The 14958-nt window shown below is 42.0% G+C and overlaps 1 protein-coding gene and 1 long non-coding RNA gene across 7 annotated transcripts in view; one reads left to right on the plus strand and one right to left on the minus strand.

Annotated features, from left to right (window-relative positions):
- Positions 1-14958, plus strand: part of LOC110255797 (uncharacterized) — a 440685-nt gene that overhangs the window by 365403 nt on the left and 60324 nt on the right. The window lies entirely within an intron of this gene.
- LNX2 (ligand of numb-protein X 2) overlaps positions 1-14958 on the minus strand; it is a 370946-nt gene that overhangs the window by 285930 nt on the left and 70058 nt on the right. For 4 of the 5 annotated variants that reach the window (XM_084981341.1, XM_084981343.1, XM_084981346.1 and 1 more), the window contains one exon: positions 1698-1840. The gene's annotated coding sequence lies outside the window, so the exon portion shown is untranslated. The remainder of the gene's footprint in view (positions 1-1697; positions 1841-14958) is intronic. The other variant, XM_084981344.1, reaches the window with a different exon arrangement.

Here is a 14958-nt window from a genome sequence, read left to right on the forward strand (position 1 = left end):
CTATAGCCACAGCCACGCGGGATCCGAGCCGTGTCTGCAACCTACAATAGCTCACAGCAACACTGGATCCTTAACCCACTGAGCAAGGCCAGGGATCGAACCCGCAACCTCATGGTTCCTAGTCAGATTCATTAACCACTGAGCCACGACGGGAACTCCTATCTCTGTAAGATTTTACAAGAAACTTATAACATGGTCTCCCAGGTGGGGAGCTAGATGAACAGGGAAAAGGCAGGAAGAAATTCTTTTTGAATCTCCACCTTTTCGCATCTCAACCATGGGACTATATTAGCTCTTCACTAAAAAAAAATTTAAAGTTAAAAAAGTCAGGTGGGGGGAGAGGGATAAATTCAGAGTTTGGAATTAGCCAATACAAACTAATATATGTTAAACAGATAAACAGCAAGGTCCTCCTGCAGAGCACAGGGAACGGTATTCAATATCTTGTAATAAGTATAATGGAAAGAATCTGGAAAAGAATATATACGAAACGAAACCACTTTTCTACACACCAGAAACTAACATAACTAACATAACATCGTAAATCAACTTTACTTCAATTAAAAAAAAATGATGACCTCATGATCTTAGTCATTTATTACATAATGTGAATTCGTTGCGACATTTCTCATCCTCTGCTACACTTACGCTTTTTACTTAACAGAAACCAATAGAGTATCTTATCTGTGCTGAAACTGAATACATATTTTCTGCAGCATGAAAAAAACCAAAAACAAACAAATAAAAAAAAAAACGATGACCTTGAGATGCTGGTTTGGGTGGCTGGATTGGCTAAAATACAGACCTGAGAGAAAATGGAAGGTCTAGGGCAAATAAAATAAATTTAGACTTGGACCGCTGAGGTGTGAATGCAAGAAATAGCCAAATGAAGATGCTTGGCAGGAAAATGAAGACATGTCAGGAGACCAGGAGGTACTGAAAATGGGTACTGGGGGCCCTCAGCTCAGAAGGGACATTTAAAGCCGTGGGAGCGGATAGCACTGATCTTCCAGGTGAAAGGGGCAGGAATCCAACTCCACCTGCCTTAAAAAATAAAAGGGGGGCACCTACTGGAATAAATTACTGTGAAAGCCAACAGAGGCACAGATACGGCTGAATCCAGGGACTGACAAAACATCGCCAAGATTCTCAAGGGGGAGAATTCTTATTGTGTAAGTTTAAGAAAGAGAAAAAGAGACTGTTATTTAGCTCTAGTCCCAAGCCACGGACATGTAGCCACACGGAAGGGTATATATTTTTTTTAATAGTTGATTTACAATGTTCTGTCAATTTCTGCTGTCCAGAGAAGTGATACACAATGGAAAACCACTCAGCCATAAAAAGGAAAAAAACAGTGCCATTTGCAGCAACATGGATGGAACTAGAGACTCTCATACTGAGTGAAGTAAGTCAGAAAGAGAAAGACAAACACCATATGGCATCGCATCTATCTGGAATCTAACACACGGAAAGTTTTTAAGCCACATCGCATCACTCAGCCCGAGTCTCAGGCCAACGGTTCACCTCTCCCTGTGCAAATCGGCCACGACGAACACACAAGCCAGAAAGCCAAGCTCCCCACAGCCCTCCTGGAGCACAGCGCTTGCTGGGTCAGAGGGTACCACCCAGCTCTCCTGGCTGCGCGAGTAGTGAAGTCGCCGTGTGCACACAATGAGGACGACGTGTCCTCTCCCTACCGTGCCTCTGCCGTTCTGGGTCCACCTGTCAGCCGGCTCGTCTCCGCCCGCCTTGATTCACATGTGGGCTCCAGCCCCTTGTCAACCTGTTGTTCCCGGGCCGCTCCGGCTGCCATGGTCCGCGAGCTCTAGTCCCGGACTTCCTGAAAACATAAGCAAAAGACACAGGGAAGAATCTATTAGCTCAGTTTAGATCACACGCCAAGACGTGACCAATCTCAATGGAAAAGAAGGTAGAGGACTCTGCTTGGCCGACCCAAGCCAAGGGCTGAGCTGGTTATTCTCCACGGACCAACCCCAGGGGCCAATTCTTCATCCTTCTCGGTCCCACTCAGCGCAGGATGCTGACGCCCAGGACCGCATCCCCCAGAGGCTCTCGCCCACTGGCTGCCCGCTGGGTTTAGCCATTAGGAGGCCCTGGTAGGCACCTGAAGGGCAGGAGAGGAGAAAGGTTGGGGCATTTCTTCCCTGCACCCTCCTTGCTTTGGGCTGCACGTTGGTGGATGCCTCGCTCTATAGCTACCACCAAGGAACTTGTTCTCCAAAGCTGGCCTCTCAGGGGGTGCTGCTAACAAGCGTTCTCTCCCCATCAGACGGAGGGAGGAGAACAGCTTCCTGCCCTGCATTCTCTTAGCCCTGCCAGCACCTCTACAAACAATTCCCTCTTTCATCTCCTCAGTTGATCCATATGAATGGGATTCTGTTGCTACAAGACCCTGACTGACACAGGCGTCCAGCACTAGAGTGGAAGGTACTCCTTTATCTTCAAATAAAAGGCTGCTGAGCAGACACGAATATACCTCCCCAGTGAGGGGAGCTGCCTGAGACAGCAGGAGGGGACACCAGCTGAGGACAGGGCTGTGGAGGTGGCGGCGTCCAAGGAGCAGCAGGAAGGAGACACCCCACAGGGATAGTGTGGAATTCGAAGGAGTTAGCGCCATTCAAAGAAAATGTTACGGAAATACTGAGAGGGGAGCGTACGCTAAGAAAGTTATCGATTTCATGGAAATTCAACAGCCTGAGAACGAGGAAGAGGTTGCTGGATTTATTGATTAGAAAGCCCTGCTACATTGCTAATCATCAGAGAAATACAAACCACAATGAGATGTCACCACACACCTGTCAGAGTGGCTGTCATCAAAAAGTCTACAAATAACAAATGTTGGCAACAATACTGAGCAAAGGGAGCCCCCGTACACTTGAGGAGAATGTAAATTGGCGCAGCCACTGTGAAGAACATTACAGAAGTTCCTCAGAAGACTAAAAATAGAACTATCATACGATCCATCAATTCCCCTCTTGGGTAGAAAACAAAAATGCTAATTTCAAAAGCTACATTCACTGAAATGTTCATAGCAGCATTACTTATAATAACTAGATATGGGAGCAACGTAAGTGCCATCAACACATGAATGAATAAAGAAGATGTGGTCCATGTATACACAATGGAATACTACTCAGCCATAAAAAAGGATGAAATTTTGCCATTTGCAGCAACATGGATGGACCTGGAGGGTATCCTGCATATAAGAGAAATGCAAACAATTTGTGAGCAGAGGGTGGGCTGTGGTCATTTTGAAACATGGTCCCCAAATCCTTTGACACTCCTCTCATTGAGAAGGGGGGGTGTCTGTGCCCCCTCCCCTTGAATCTGGACAGGCTGATGATGCTGCAACCGACGCAGTCGTGGGATAGTGGAAGTGATGTTGTGTGACTTCTACTATCAGGGTGAAGAGGGTCATGCAGCTTCTGCCTGGACCACTGGGGACACTTCCTCTGGACGAAGCTGGCCGCCATGGGTGCCCTGAGCTTGCCACGTGCAGAGGTCAGGTGGAGGTGTCTCAGCAGACAGACCCAGCTGAGCTTTCAGACAAGTTAGCAGCAACTGCCAGCCACGGGCATGAGTCACCTTGGGTGCCAGTCCAGGACATCTGCCGGCCACCATGAGAGACCCAAGGAAGACCGGTGCAGTCAAGCCCTTCTCAAATTCCCCACCCACAGAACTGTGAGCAAAGAAAAATGACTGCTGTTTTAAGCCACTGGGCTTGGCAGTAATTCTCAGGCAACCATGGTAACTGGAACACACAAGAGCAGGGCAAGCCAGGTGACACAAGGTTTAGTTAATTAATGGATGCTGAAGACAAGACGAGAAATTCAACAGAGAAGGGAAGCAAAGCTAGGACCAGTGGTTGGAGGCAAGTGGACTTGAGGGAAAGTTTCTTCTTAGACAGGACGGCTGAGCCAATGGAGACAAAGGGAGAGGAAGCAAGAGTCCTCAGAGGGACTTGGGTGATGGGCTCAGGGTATAGAAGCTTCAGTGGCAGGCAGAGCAATTTCTGCTCTGATGCTGGAGGGACAGAGAGGAAGATGGGTTTGATTATGAAGGGATGGGGAACAGTGCCACCAGATAAGTCAGGAGCACTTCCTTAAAAATCAAACTTGAGTAGGATCAAAACGGCCCGCAACCAAAAAAAGGAGAAAAAAAATGTAAGTCCTACCTGGGCTCAAAATCAAGATAAACACATATTTCTTTTATTTTTCTTTTTATGGCTGCACCTGCAGCACATGGAAGTTCCCGGGCTAGAGGGTCAAATCAGAGCTAGAGCTGCCGGCTGACACCACAGCCACGGCAATGTGGGATCCGAGCCACGTTTGCGACCAACGCCACAGCTCACAGCAACGTCGGATCCTTAACCCACTGAGCGAGGCCAGGGATGGAACCCATATCCTCAGAGAGACAGTGTCTGGTTCTTAACCCACTAAGCCAAACATTTCTTTGTATTAGAATTTCCAAGGAACATACAGAAATGGCACTCAGTACTTCAACGGGGAAAGAGTTAAAATAAAGACTATAATTCTCTATGAGAAAAACCAGGTCCCCGAAATCCTCTCCTGTATGTGCTTTAGAAGACAGTGCGGGGGACTGGAGCTACCAGATTCGTGGCCTGGAAGCAGAGGGGCAGCATCTGGCAGTTCTGGGACCACCAAGGTCTCAACGTGCTGTACGTGGGATGGACAAGCAAGTAACGCCACTGCTTAGAAACAGGTGTGCGCTGGGCTAGACCCCGCCCTGCTGGCAAAGGCTGCCTGACATCATGCTCTTCATGCAGAACTGCAGGCTTCAGAACAGGGGGCTACAGACCCAGCCTGGTGGCCAGCAGCGGACCCCAAAACACCCGCTGGATCCATGTACAGAGCATCAGGGAGCAAGCCTCTGCTTGGAGGGCTGGAGGGTCAGGAAGCACAGGCACAGAGCTTCTAGGCGGGGAGGGGCCTTGTGGTCAGTTACTGCTATGCAACAATCCACCTTAAACCACAGGGGCTTAAAACAATACCAGTAAATATTTTTTTATTCAGGACTGCGATGGAGACAGCCAGTGGTGTCACCTTGGGCAGTCTCAACTGGGGCTGAAGGGTCTGCTTCCACGAAGGCGCAGGTGTAGGCTGCATGTCACCCCAGGTCTTTGGTCCTTTCCATGTGCTTCTATCGATAGAGTAGCTTTCTCACTGTATAAGGCTGGGTTCTGAAAGCAACTGTCCTAAGAAATAAAAGAGAAACAAAAACTCTTCTCTTCCAAAGAAGTCTGAAAAATATAAATAAAACTGCACGAAGAAGTCAAAGACTAAGAAAGCCATCAAGAGTTTAAGGTTCAAAGTCATGACAGAGGATAAACACAATCACCCGCTTTTCCTTCCTTCCAAACATCACCAAACTAATATTCTAAGAAGCAGTAACTCCAAAAGGATGACGAGAACGGGAAAAAGCAGCTTAGGAACAGCATTTCCAAACTTTTAAAGCAGAGACACGAATGATAAAGAACTCAGAGACTTAAAAACTAAAAGTGGGAGTTCCCTGGTGGCTCAGCACATTAAGGACCCAGTGTGGTCACTGCTGTGGCTCAGGTCACAGCTGCAAGCACGGCCAAAAGAAATAAGAAAATAAATAAATAAAAATAGAACTGAGGGAAGTTCCCTTCTGGCACAGCAGGCTAAGGATCTAGTGTTGCTACAGCTGTGGCATGGGGTCGGTCCCTGACCGGGGGAACTGCCACATGCTACAGGTGCAGGAAATAAACAAGTAAATCTGAGTCCTGAACCAAGAGTGAGGAAACTCCAAAACCAACATGACTGACACTACACACTTCAAAGCATCGCAAGAACTGGCTGCAAGTGGGAGTGAACATGAAGAAGCATTTTATATAAAGTGGATTGGTTGAAAAGTCTGTTAAAAAAAACAACAACAACAGGCATCAAAACCCTCTCTTTTGCTCTACAAAATTATCAGAGTGCTTTTCCAACATCCCTCTCAAAACCATCATTGACATTTATTCTCCAGAGAGAATAAAACAGACTGTCTTGAACTAAAAGACGCTAGACAGAATTGATGGTGGGGATACTGTATTAAGAATTGACAGATTGGAGTTCCCATCGTGGCTCAGTGGTTCATGAACCCAACTAGCATCCATGAGGACACAGGTTCGATCCCTGGCCTTGCTCCGTGGGTTAAGGATCCGGCATTGTCGTGAGCTGTGGTGCAGGCTGCAGACATGGATCAGATCCCTTGTTGTCCTGGCTCTGGGGTAGGCCAGCGGCTGTAGTTCTGATTCAACCCCTAGACTGAGAACCTCCATATGCCACTGGTTCGGTCCTAAGAGACAAAAAAAAAGGACAGATCAGTTGCTAAGAAATTGGATCTTTAAAGTCCTCATCACAAGGACAAATTTTTGTGATTATGTATGGTGACAAATGTTTACTAAACTTTTATCCTGGTGATTGCTTTGCAATATACACAAGCATCAAATCATTATTGTACACCTGTAATAAACAGAATGTCATATGTCAACTATACCTCAACAATAAAAAAAGAAAATAGGTAAATTAACCAAAAAAGTGAGGAGTTCCTGTTGTAGCTCGGAGGAAACAAATTTGACTAGTATCCATGAGGATGCAGATTTGATCCCTGGCCTCGCTCAGTGGGTTAAACATCCGGCGTTGCCGTGAACGGTAATGTAGGCCACAGATGAGGCTCGGATCTGGCATGGCTGTGGCTGTGGCATAGACCAGTGGCTACAGCTCCAACTCAACCCCTAGCCTAGGAACCTCCATATGCTGCGGGTGCAGCCCTAAAAAGCAATAAAGAAATAAATGAGATTCTGGGAGAAGATTGGAAGATTCTCCAGAGAATGTGTCCAGTGAAAGAGGGAAAATCTACAGACGTCAACATCAAATATCGTACAAATAAAGGGCCCAGCCAGATCATCCTATGGTAAACCATGGACCACAGCATTTAGGCACTTGAAGCTTCCCATCGCTATTAGACTTTCACTCTTCAACATGGCTAGACAAGCAAGAACTGCCATCACTTGAAGAAATCTTCTAGCCCTAATTAAAGAGATTTAAACAAATAAACAGGAAAAAATCAACTTGGAGGACAGAGAGTTCATGCAGGAGGAGGCAAGTTTAAAAAAAATGATCATGATTCTTAGAAAAGATACTGCACCCATGAAATAAGAACAGATGCTACATCTAAAGGAAAAGTCAGAGAAAAATAAGAACTATTGGAAATTTTAAAAATATGACAGTAGAAATGAAAAACTCAGTAGAAGAAATGGCTATAAAATTGGGGAATTCTCCTCAAAAAATAGAGCAAAAATTGAAGATATAAAAATAAGGCATTTTTTATTTTTAATTAGAGAACCAGTCCAAGAGGAGCCACATGTTAAGAATGAATTTTTCTGGTGAAAAAAAAAAAAAGAGGTGAAATACTCACCAACGAAATGATTCAAGAAAATTTCTGAGAACTAAAGGACATGAGTTTCTTGATTGAAAACACTGAATGCCTGACAATGCAGATGAGAATACATCCACAACAAGTCATATTATTGTAAAATTTCAGAACAGTGGAGATAAATGAAGATTTCACAAAGAAAAATAAATAAGTATACCCAACACAAAAGATCAGAAATCAGAATGGCTTTAGATGTCCTGGTTATTGACAGAAGGCAACAAAGCAATTCTTTCAAATTCTGAAATTCACTCTCAACTGAGATTATTATACCCAGCCAAATTATCAATAAAGCTTGGGAGTAGAATAAGGTCATTTCAGGCATGTTGTCTCACCAGCTTTTCCTGCATAATGAACAACCAGGTCTCTTAAAGGCAAAGGCAACATGTGTTTTTATTCTTGCTTGTATGCCTAATGGATTAGCAGAAACGGCTCTTCAGGCTCTGCATCTGCAGGTTACCTGGCAAGGCTCCGACCCATATGTAAATACTGAATATTGATCAAAGAAAAATTGCAATATAACTGAATTTGGAGAATGAGGAGATGGAAAGGGTGAATATGTGTGGTAGGGTAGGACAAGAAAGAAAACTAAACCCTTACGCTGGAGACAAAAGAGTGTAATATTCAAGAGCATGAGCTGCAGAGCCATGTCACCTGGATTTAAATTCCAACTCAGCCACTTATGAGATGTACGACCTTGGGCAAGTTCCTGCATCTCTCCGTCCCTCAGTTTCCTCATCTACAAGAAAGTATTAATAATAACAACCACTTCTCAGAGCTGTTATGACCACTAAATAAATTAATATATGGGAAGTAGCCCCAAAAGTGCCTAGCACGTGCCTAGCGCTATACGAGCACTGTTATTATTTATCATGGTGGAAAACTGATATAAAATGTCTAAGCTGGAAAAAAAAAGGAAGTAACCATTCAATTATGTTATTTATAGATTTGGATGTGAATACCCAAATAATCAGCTAGGAGGTAAAAATAGTTGCCTTTGAGGAAAAGGGAAAAAAATGGAAGGGATAAGTAAGAAACTGCTGTTTTTCTTTCTTTCTTTTTCTTCTTCTTCTTCTTTTTTTTTTTTTTTTTTTTTTTTTTTTTTTTTTTTTTTTTGTCTTTTTGCCTTTCCTAGGACTGCTCCGGTAGCATATGGAGGTTTCCAGGCTAGGGGTCTAACTGGAGGTGTAGCTCGCTGGCCTACACCAGAGCCAGAGCAACTCAGGATCCGAGCCGCGTCTGCAACCTACACCCCAGCTCACGGCAATCCCAGATCCTTAACCCACTGAACGAGACCAGGGATCGAACCCGCAACCTCATGGTTCCTAGTCAGATTCATTAACTACTGAGCCATGATGGGAATTCCAGAAACTGCTGTTTTTCAACAAAATTGTAGAGTAGTTGATTCTTGTGTGCATTATAATTATGAGAAAAAATAAAAAGTGAAGAAAAATGAAAAGTGGGAAGATGCCAAGCCATGGATGAGGAAAACATTAAGCTTCTTTGATGGTAAAAAGTGAAGTTATTTTATGATGTTAAAAAGGAAGGTAGAGGGAGTTCCCTTTGTGGCTCAGTGGAAGCAAACCTGACTAGTATCTATGAGGATGCAAGTTCAATTCCTGGCTTTGCTCAGTGAGTTAAGGATCTGGCATTGCTGTGGGCTGTGGTGTAGGTTGCAGACGCTGATGGGATCTGGTGTGGCTATGGTGTAGGCCAGCAGCTACAGCTCCATCCGTATTCAACACCTAGCCTGGGAACCCCTATATGCCTCAGGTGCGGCCCTAAAAAGCAAAAAAAAAAAAAAAAAAAAAAAAGGAAGGTAGAGATCCAAAGATCAAAATACTGAGTTCCCCCAGCAAACAGAAGGCATCTATAGAAGGAAAAAGGAAAAACTTGCTAATTTTGACTTAACTCCAAGAGACAATATTATGCTTGTAATTAGGAAACAGCATAATAGTTGGGTTCAGAAATGTCCTAACCACGGTTATTTAAGGGGTTATTTAAGGCATCGCTCCAGTCCTCCCTCTCTTCTAACCATCTCTGGTACATTAAGTAATCTGTGAGTATTCATAGGCACAATGCATTTTTTTCCACATTAAGCCATTGAATATCAGAACTTCTAATAAACCACGGAGTTTAAAGCAAACTTATTCTATAAAGTTTTCCCTTTATTCAATAGTGCCATTCTCTTACAACTTTTATTTTCTAAGTAGTTCTGTTCTTACCAGTCAAAACAAACACTCAATCCATCTCTGAAAAACTTGTCTTCGAAAGAAAAAAAGATACAAAAGCTAACAAAATCACAATATGAAATCACTCTACATGAAACTAATATTATAAAGTAATCTGACAAAAACATATATTAATATAGTTAGGATTTTTAAAGAGGGAAATAAAGGCATAACTTCAACTGAAAATGAAAAACAAAATATAAAATGAAAACAAGAAAAATAAAACAAAAACGGGTCTAATAAAAAGAAACCATTAGAAATCTTAAAATGAAAAATACAACCACTAAAATAAAGTATGCAGCAAATGGGATAAACTCTAGACCTGACATAGTCAAAGATAAAGTCAGTGAACTGAAAAATAACCATGAGGAATTAGCTCAGAATGCAGCACAGAGAGGCAATAAAAAAATTACTGAGAACTAAAGAGACCTTGAGATAAGATTGAGAGGGTCAAAGAAACATGTAACAGAAGTTCCAAAGTAAAAAAAAAGAGTGAAGGGCATGACAAAGATGCAGATAATCTGTCAGAATTAAAGAAACATTCTCGTGCATGTTGGGCACTAAGCAGGAAAAAATATTTTTAAATAAATTCTACACACAGGTACAGTATAGTGAAACTTGAGAATATTAAGGAAAAAGGGACAACCTCAGAAGATTGAAAAAAAGATACATTGTCTACCAAGGAATTTCAACAGACTTCTTATCAGAATAGTAAAAGCCAGAAGGTAATAAGATAACATCCTTGAAAGTGCTGAAAAAAGTGTCTATGTCGGTACTAATAATGTCTCTAAAGAAGTCAAAGGAGACATTGCTAGCTTAAATAATTCTCTCAAGATTTTGCCGGTGGGACTTAAACCCAGACTTTGCCTCCACAACCCAGATTCTTAGCAATGAATTGAGACAGGATGGTGGAGTAGGACTTAAGCTCACCCTCTCTCATCAAAACATCCAAATGACAACTACCTGCTGAAAAACCATCAATAAAATAGACTGCAAATTCTTAGCAACGAACATGCCCTGCATCTATAGGCATAAAAGAAGAAGAACAATTCACCAAGAAACAGCTGGACTAAATTTCTAACAACAGGAAAATTAGTAAATTGTGGTGTGGTCCCACAGCAGAAGACTGAACAGGAATTAAAATGAATAAATTGTATCTATGCCCATCCACAAGGATACAACTCAAAAAGACTGTACCTGCAACCAGAAACATGTGTCCTTCGACTAAAGAAGAAATGAAAGATTGATAAGAATCATCAAAGGTGAGGTGCAAATTTTTTCTTCTGAAAAATTTCCTCCCAGGAAACTGATCTCTGTTACATCTTTTCAACAATTTTGAGATTTGAATGAGAGAAATAATAAAGTCTATCATTTGGACGGAGAATGTTTATAGCTTGAACAGGCTAGGAGCTCTAGTGGTCCAATCAGTTAGTGCACTATACTTCTATCAAAGCTTGAATAGGCCAACAATCTGATCCTACCCAGAGGCGATGCCAGAAAATGGAACACACAGTTAATTCAAAATCCACATGATTCTGTCTTCTTCTTCTTCTTCTTCTTCTTTTGCTTTTTAGGGCAACACCTGAGGCAGATGGAAGTTTGCAGGCTAGGGGTCCAGCCAGAGCTGCAGTTGCCAGCCTACACCACAGCTCACAGCAACACCAGATCCTTAGCCCAATGAGTGAGGCCAGGGATTGAACCCACATCCTCATGGATACAAGTCACATTCGTTTCCGCTGAGCCACAGCGGGAACTGCCACATGATCCTATTTATGACTGATCTCTTCTCAGTCTTTTGGCTACAATCGGCTGTATATAATTTGTGACTGACCCCCTTTCATTCTTCTGTTGACTTAAAATAGAGGACCAACCAGATCCTTTTTGCAGTTGTCAGGAACAAGGAAATGCAGAAGCTGAGATCCCATTTAAGTTCGTTCCTAGGAAGTTACATTAGGAAGCTAAAAAAAAGCTTGACGACAATCCCTAAAGTCATCTCACCTTGAGAGACAATTCCTCCGATTGTCTTGAGAGCCTTAAGAAACTCAAACATTTGTTTAAAATGAAGCATTTGGTATGATATCCCCAACGGGCTTGCAGACAGGTAACCCATGTCAAATATGGCAGCTTTCCCCCCAACAATTTAATGACTAGACAAATAAATACTACTTTTGAATTGGAAAGGGAATTTCATGTTTGGATGGTTGAAGCAGGTTTATTAACGGCCTGCGAACTGGGCTTCCTGCCTGGAGTCTTGTCTCCCTAACATCCATGCTGAACACAGGGGCTAAAGTGACATTATTTATGAAGCATTCTCCTGATACCAGGAGCTCAAAATAATGCCTGTGTTCTCAGCGAGGCTGAAAGGTTAGCCATGGCAGGGGCTACCTTATTCACCTTCAGAGCTCTGATGTTTATGCTGCTTGACTATCTGGAGTTCAAAAAGGATTTAGTAAATAAAGTAAAACTCAATGTAATACTAAAGGGTGCTAGTAGGTGGCGCCAGTTTTTCTTTTTCAGCTGAACTTAAACGATTTCTGGATATTTGAGCAAAGAAATCAAGAGCTCAGAGGCACACAGACCACAAAAGCAACCTTCCAGACACACACAGGGACCTGGGAAAAGACACACCTGAGCAGGTGTATTACCCAGAAAGAATCCCCTGTGAAATCTAGCTGTTCAGAAAAGGTTCCTCTCTGAGAAATCTCTTTCTGCAAGATTTTAGGACTCAGAGTTGAAGTTATACTATTGTGTTGTCAGTAACTCTTTCCATGGTTAATTTTAGAAATGTGAGCCTGCCCTTTATAAAATGCTGTATAAATTGCCACCTAGTGAAATTACAATAAAACTATGCACAGACTTAAAATAATCTCAGTGTGAAACTTTCTTATATGTTAATGTAAAAAAAGCTCAGAGAATTTTTTAGACTAAGGAACCTAAGTAGAAGCAATTTAGAAATATTTGTAGACATATGCAAGGTTTAAAATTTGACTTTGGGGCCAAGAAGACAACTAGCTATACGGATATCTAAATTCTTTATATTTCCTGGAAAATCTAAAGCCTGGATAACTAATGAATTACTCAACTCATATGTACCCAGGGATTAAGTGTTATGTGAACCAGGTTTTAAATCCCTTCCGGAAAGAGAGGATTTTAAATGTTTAAAAAATTGTGGGTGGGCTAAGTAGCCAGGGAACAATTGAATTTAATAAACATGTATTGCATGCCCCCTAAAGACCAGGCACAGGGTTAGGTATTAAGCAGCCTCTGTTAAAATATAATGAACTTTATTTTTTAGCTATAAATATATCCATTGCACAGCACTGAAAAATTAAGAAGAATAAGAGTACCTATAAGACAACCATTCAGTGACAGCTGCTATTAATATTGTGGTGCACTTCAATCTAAATTTCTTCCTTGACATTTTTTTAAACCTAATTTTTTTTTCCTAGGGCCGCACCTGTGGCGTATGGAAGTTCTCAAGCCAGGTGTCCAAGCCAGGGATCGAACTCATGTCCTCATGGGTACTACTTGGGTTCGTTAGTGCTGAGCCACGATGGGAACTTTTAAACCTAAATTTTTAAACTTCATTATAAAAAGTTTTTTCCACCTAGAATTTTAATGAAGTTTTTCTCATGTTACTAAAAAGCTTTCTAAACGAAATTTTACTCTTGTGTATGAATATACAAAAATTTAAGGCTTTGTCACTGTTGTCAAATTAACACACAGAAAGCTTGTGTCAACTGACACATCCACCAATAAAATATAAAAATACTCCCTTCCACACATCTTCACTAATGGATATTGAGATTCCTTTAAATATTTGTCAGAAGTATGTGCAGGGCTTATTATCTTGAGTTTTTCCCTATTTTCTACCCACACTGCCAGTTAGATTTAGCATTTTTCACATGCTTCATGCTTAATCATAGTGTATATTAGCCCTCTTATAAATTTCCTATTCCATTTTACACGAGGTCTATTCATGCGAAAAGTCAGTGTGAAAAAGGAACTCAGCCTTTGTTTAACCATTTGCAAGAACTCTGAATTTTAAGGCTGTTGATTCTTTGTCTCGTGTTGAAGTACAGAAGTTTTGATTTTTGTATAGTTGATCATTTTCTTTATGGTTTGTTTCTACTTGGGGCGGCATGCCTAGGACAGAACTCCCCCACTTCGATATTATATTCATTTATATTTTCTTCTAGTTTAATGGTACTTCTTTTTAAATCTTTAATACATATGCAATTGAATCGGTACAGGTATCTATTTTCATATTCTTAACAAAAGCTTCCCCACTTCACATACCACTTATTAAATAGTCAGTCTCCAAGAAAATAATAATTAAAGTACCACTTCATCATACAGTAAATTCTAACACATACTTTGATCTCTCTCTGGATATTACCTTAATTCCACTGTTGTACGTAACTGTTTCGGCCCTGGAATCATACTTTAGAATTATAAATACACAACATATTTCAACATCTATTAGGACGTATGTCTCCTGATTGCCTTTTTTTTTTCTCCAAAAGCCAAGAATATTCTCATAGATTTATTCATCCAGATACATTTCAGAAACATTCAGTCATATTCCCCCAAGAAATCCCATTGGAATTTTTTTTTTTTTTTTTTTTTTTTTTTTTGTCTTTTTGCCATTTCTTGGGCCGCTCTCGCGGCATATGGAGGTTCCCAGGCTAGGGGTCCAATCAGAGCTGTAGCCACCAGCCTACGCCAGAGCCACCACAGCAACGCAGGATCCGAGCCACGTCTGCGACCTACACCACAGCTCACGGCAACGCCGGATCGTTAACCCACTGAGCAAGGGCAGGGACCGAACCCGCAACCTCATGGTTCCTAGTCGGATTCGTTAACCACTGCGCCATGACGGGAACTCCTGGAATTTTTTAAAAATGATTTCTACTGTTTCCATTATAGTTGGTTTACAGTGTTCTGTCAATTTCTACTGTACAGCAAAGTGACCCAGTCACACGTATATACATACATTCTTTTTCTCACATTATCCTCCATCCTGCTCATCATAAGCAACTAGATATAGTTCTCAGTGCTATACAGCAGGATCTCATTGCTTATCCACTCCCCACATGGAATAGTTCGCATCTATTAACCCCAGACTCCCAGTCCATCCCACTCCCTCCCCCTCCACCCCCTCCCTGCCCCCGCCAGCAACCACAGTCTGTTCTCCAAGTCCACGAGTTTCTTTTCTGTGGAAAGGTTCATTTGTGCCATATAT

Source organism: Sus scrofa, chromosome 11 (genome assembly GCF_054392235.1).
Source record: "Sus scrofa isolate SSC_HxYL_T2T_F1_AM1 chromosome 11, Sscrofa_HxYL_maternal_Yorkshire_Landrace_v2.0, whole genome shotgun sequence".
In the NCBI taxonomy this organism is placed as follows: Eukaryota; Metazoa; Chordata; class Mammalia; order Artiodactyla; family Suidae; genus Sus; species Sus scrofa.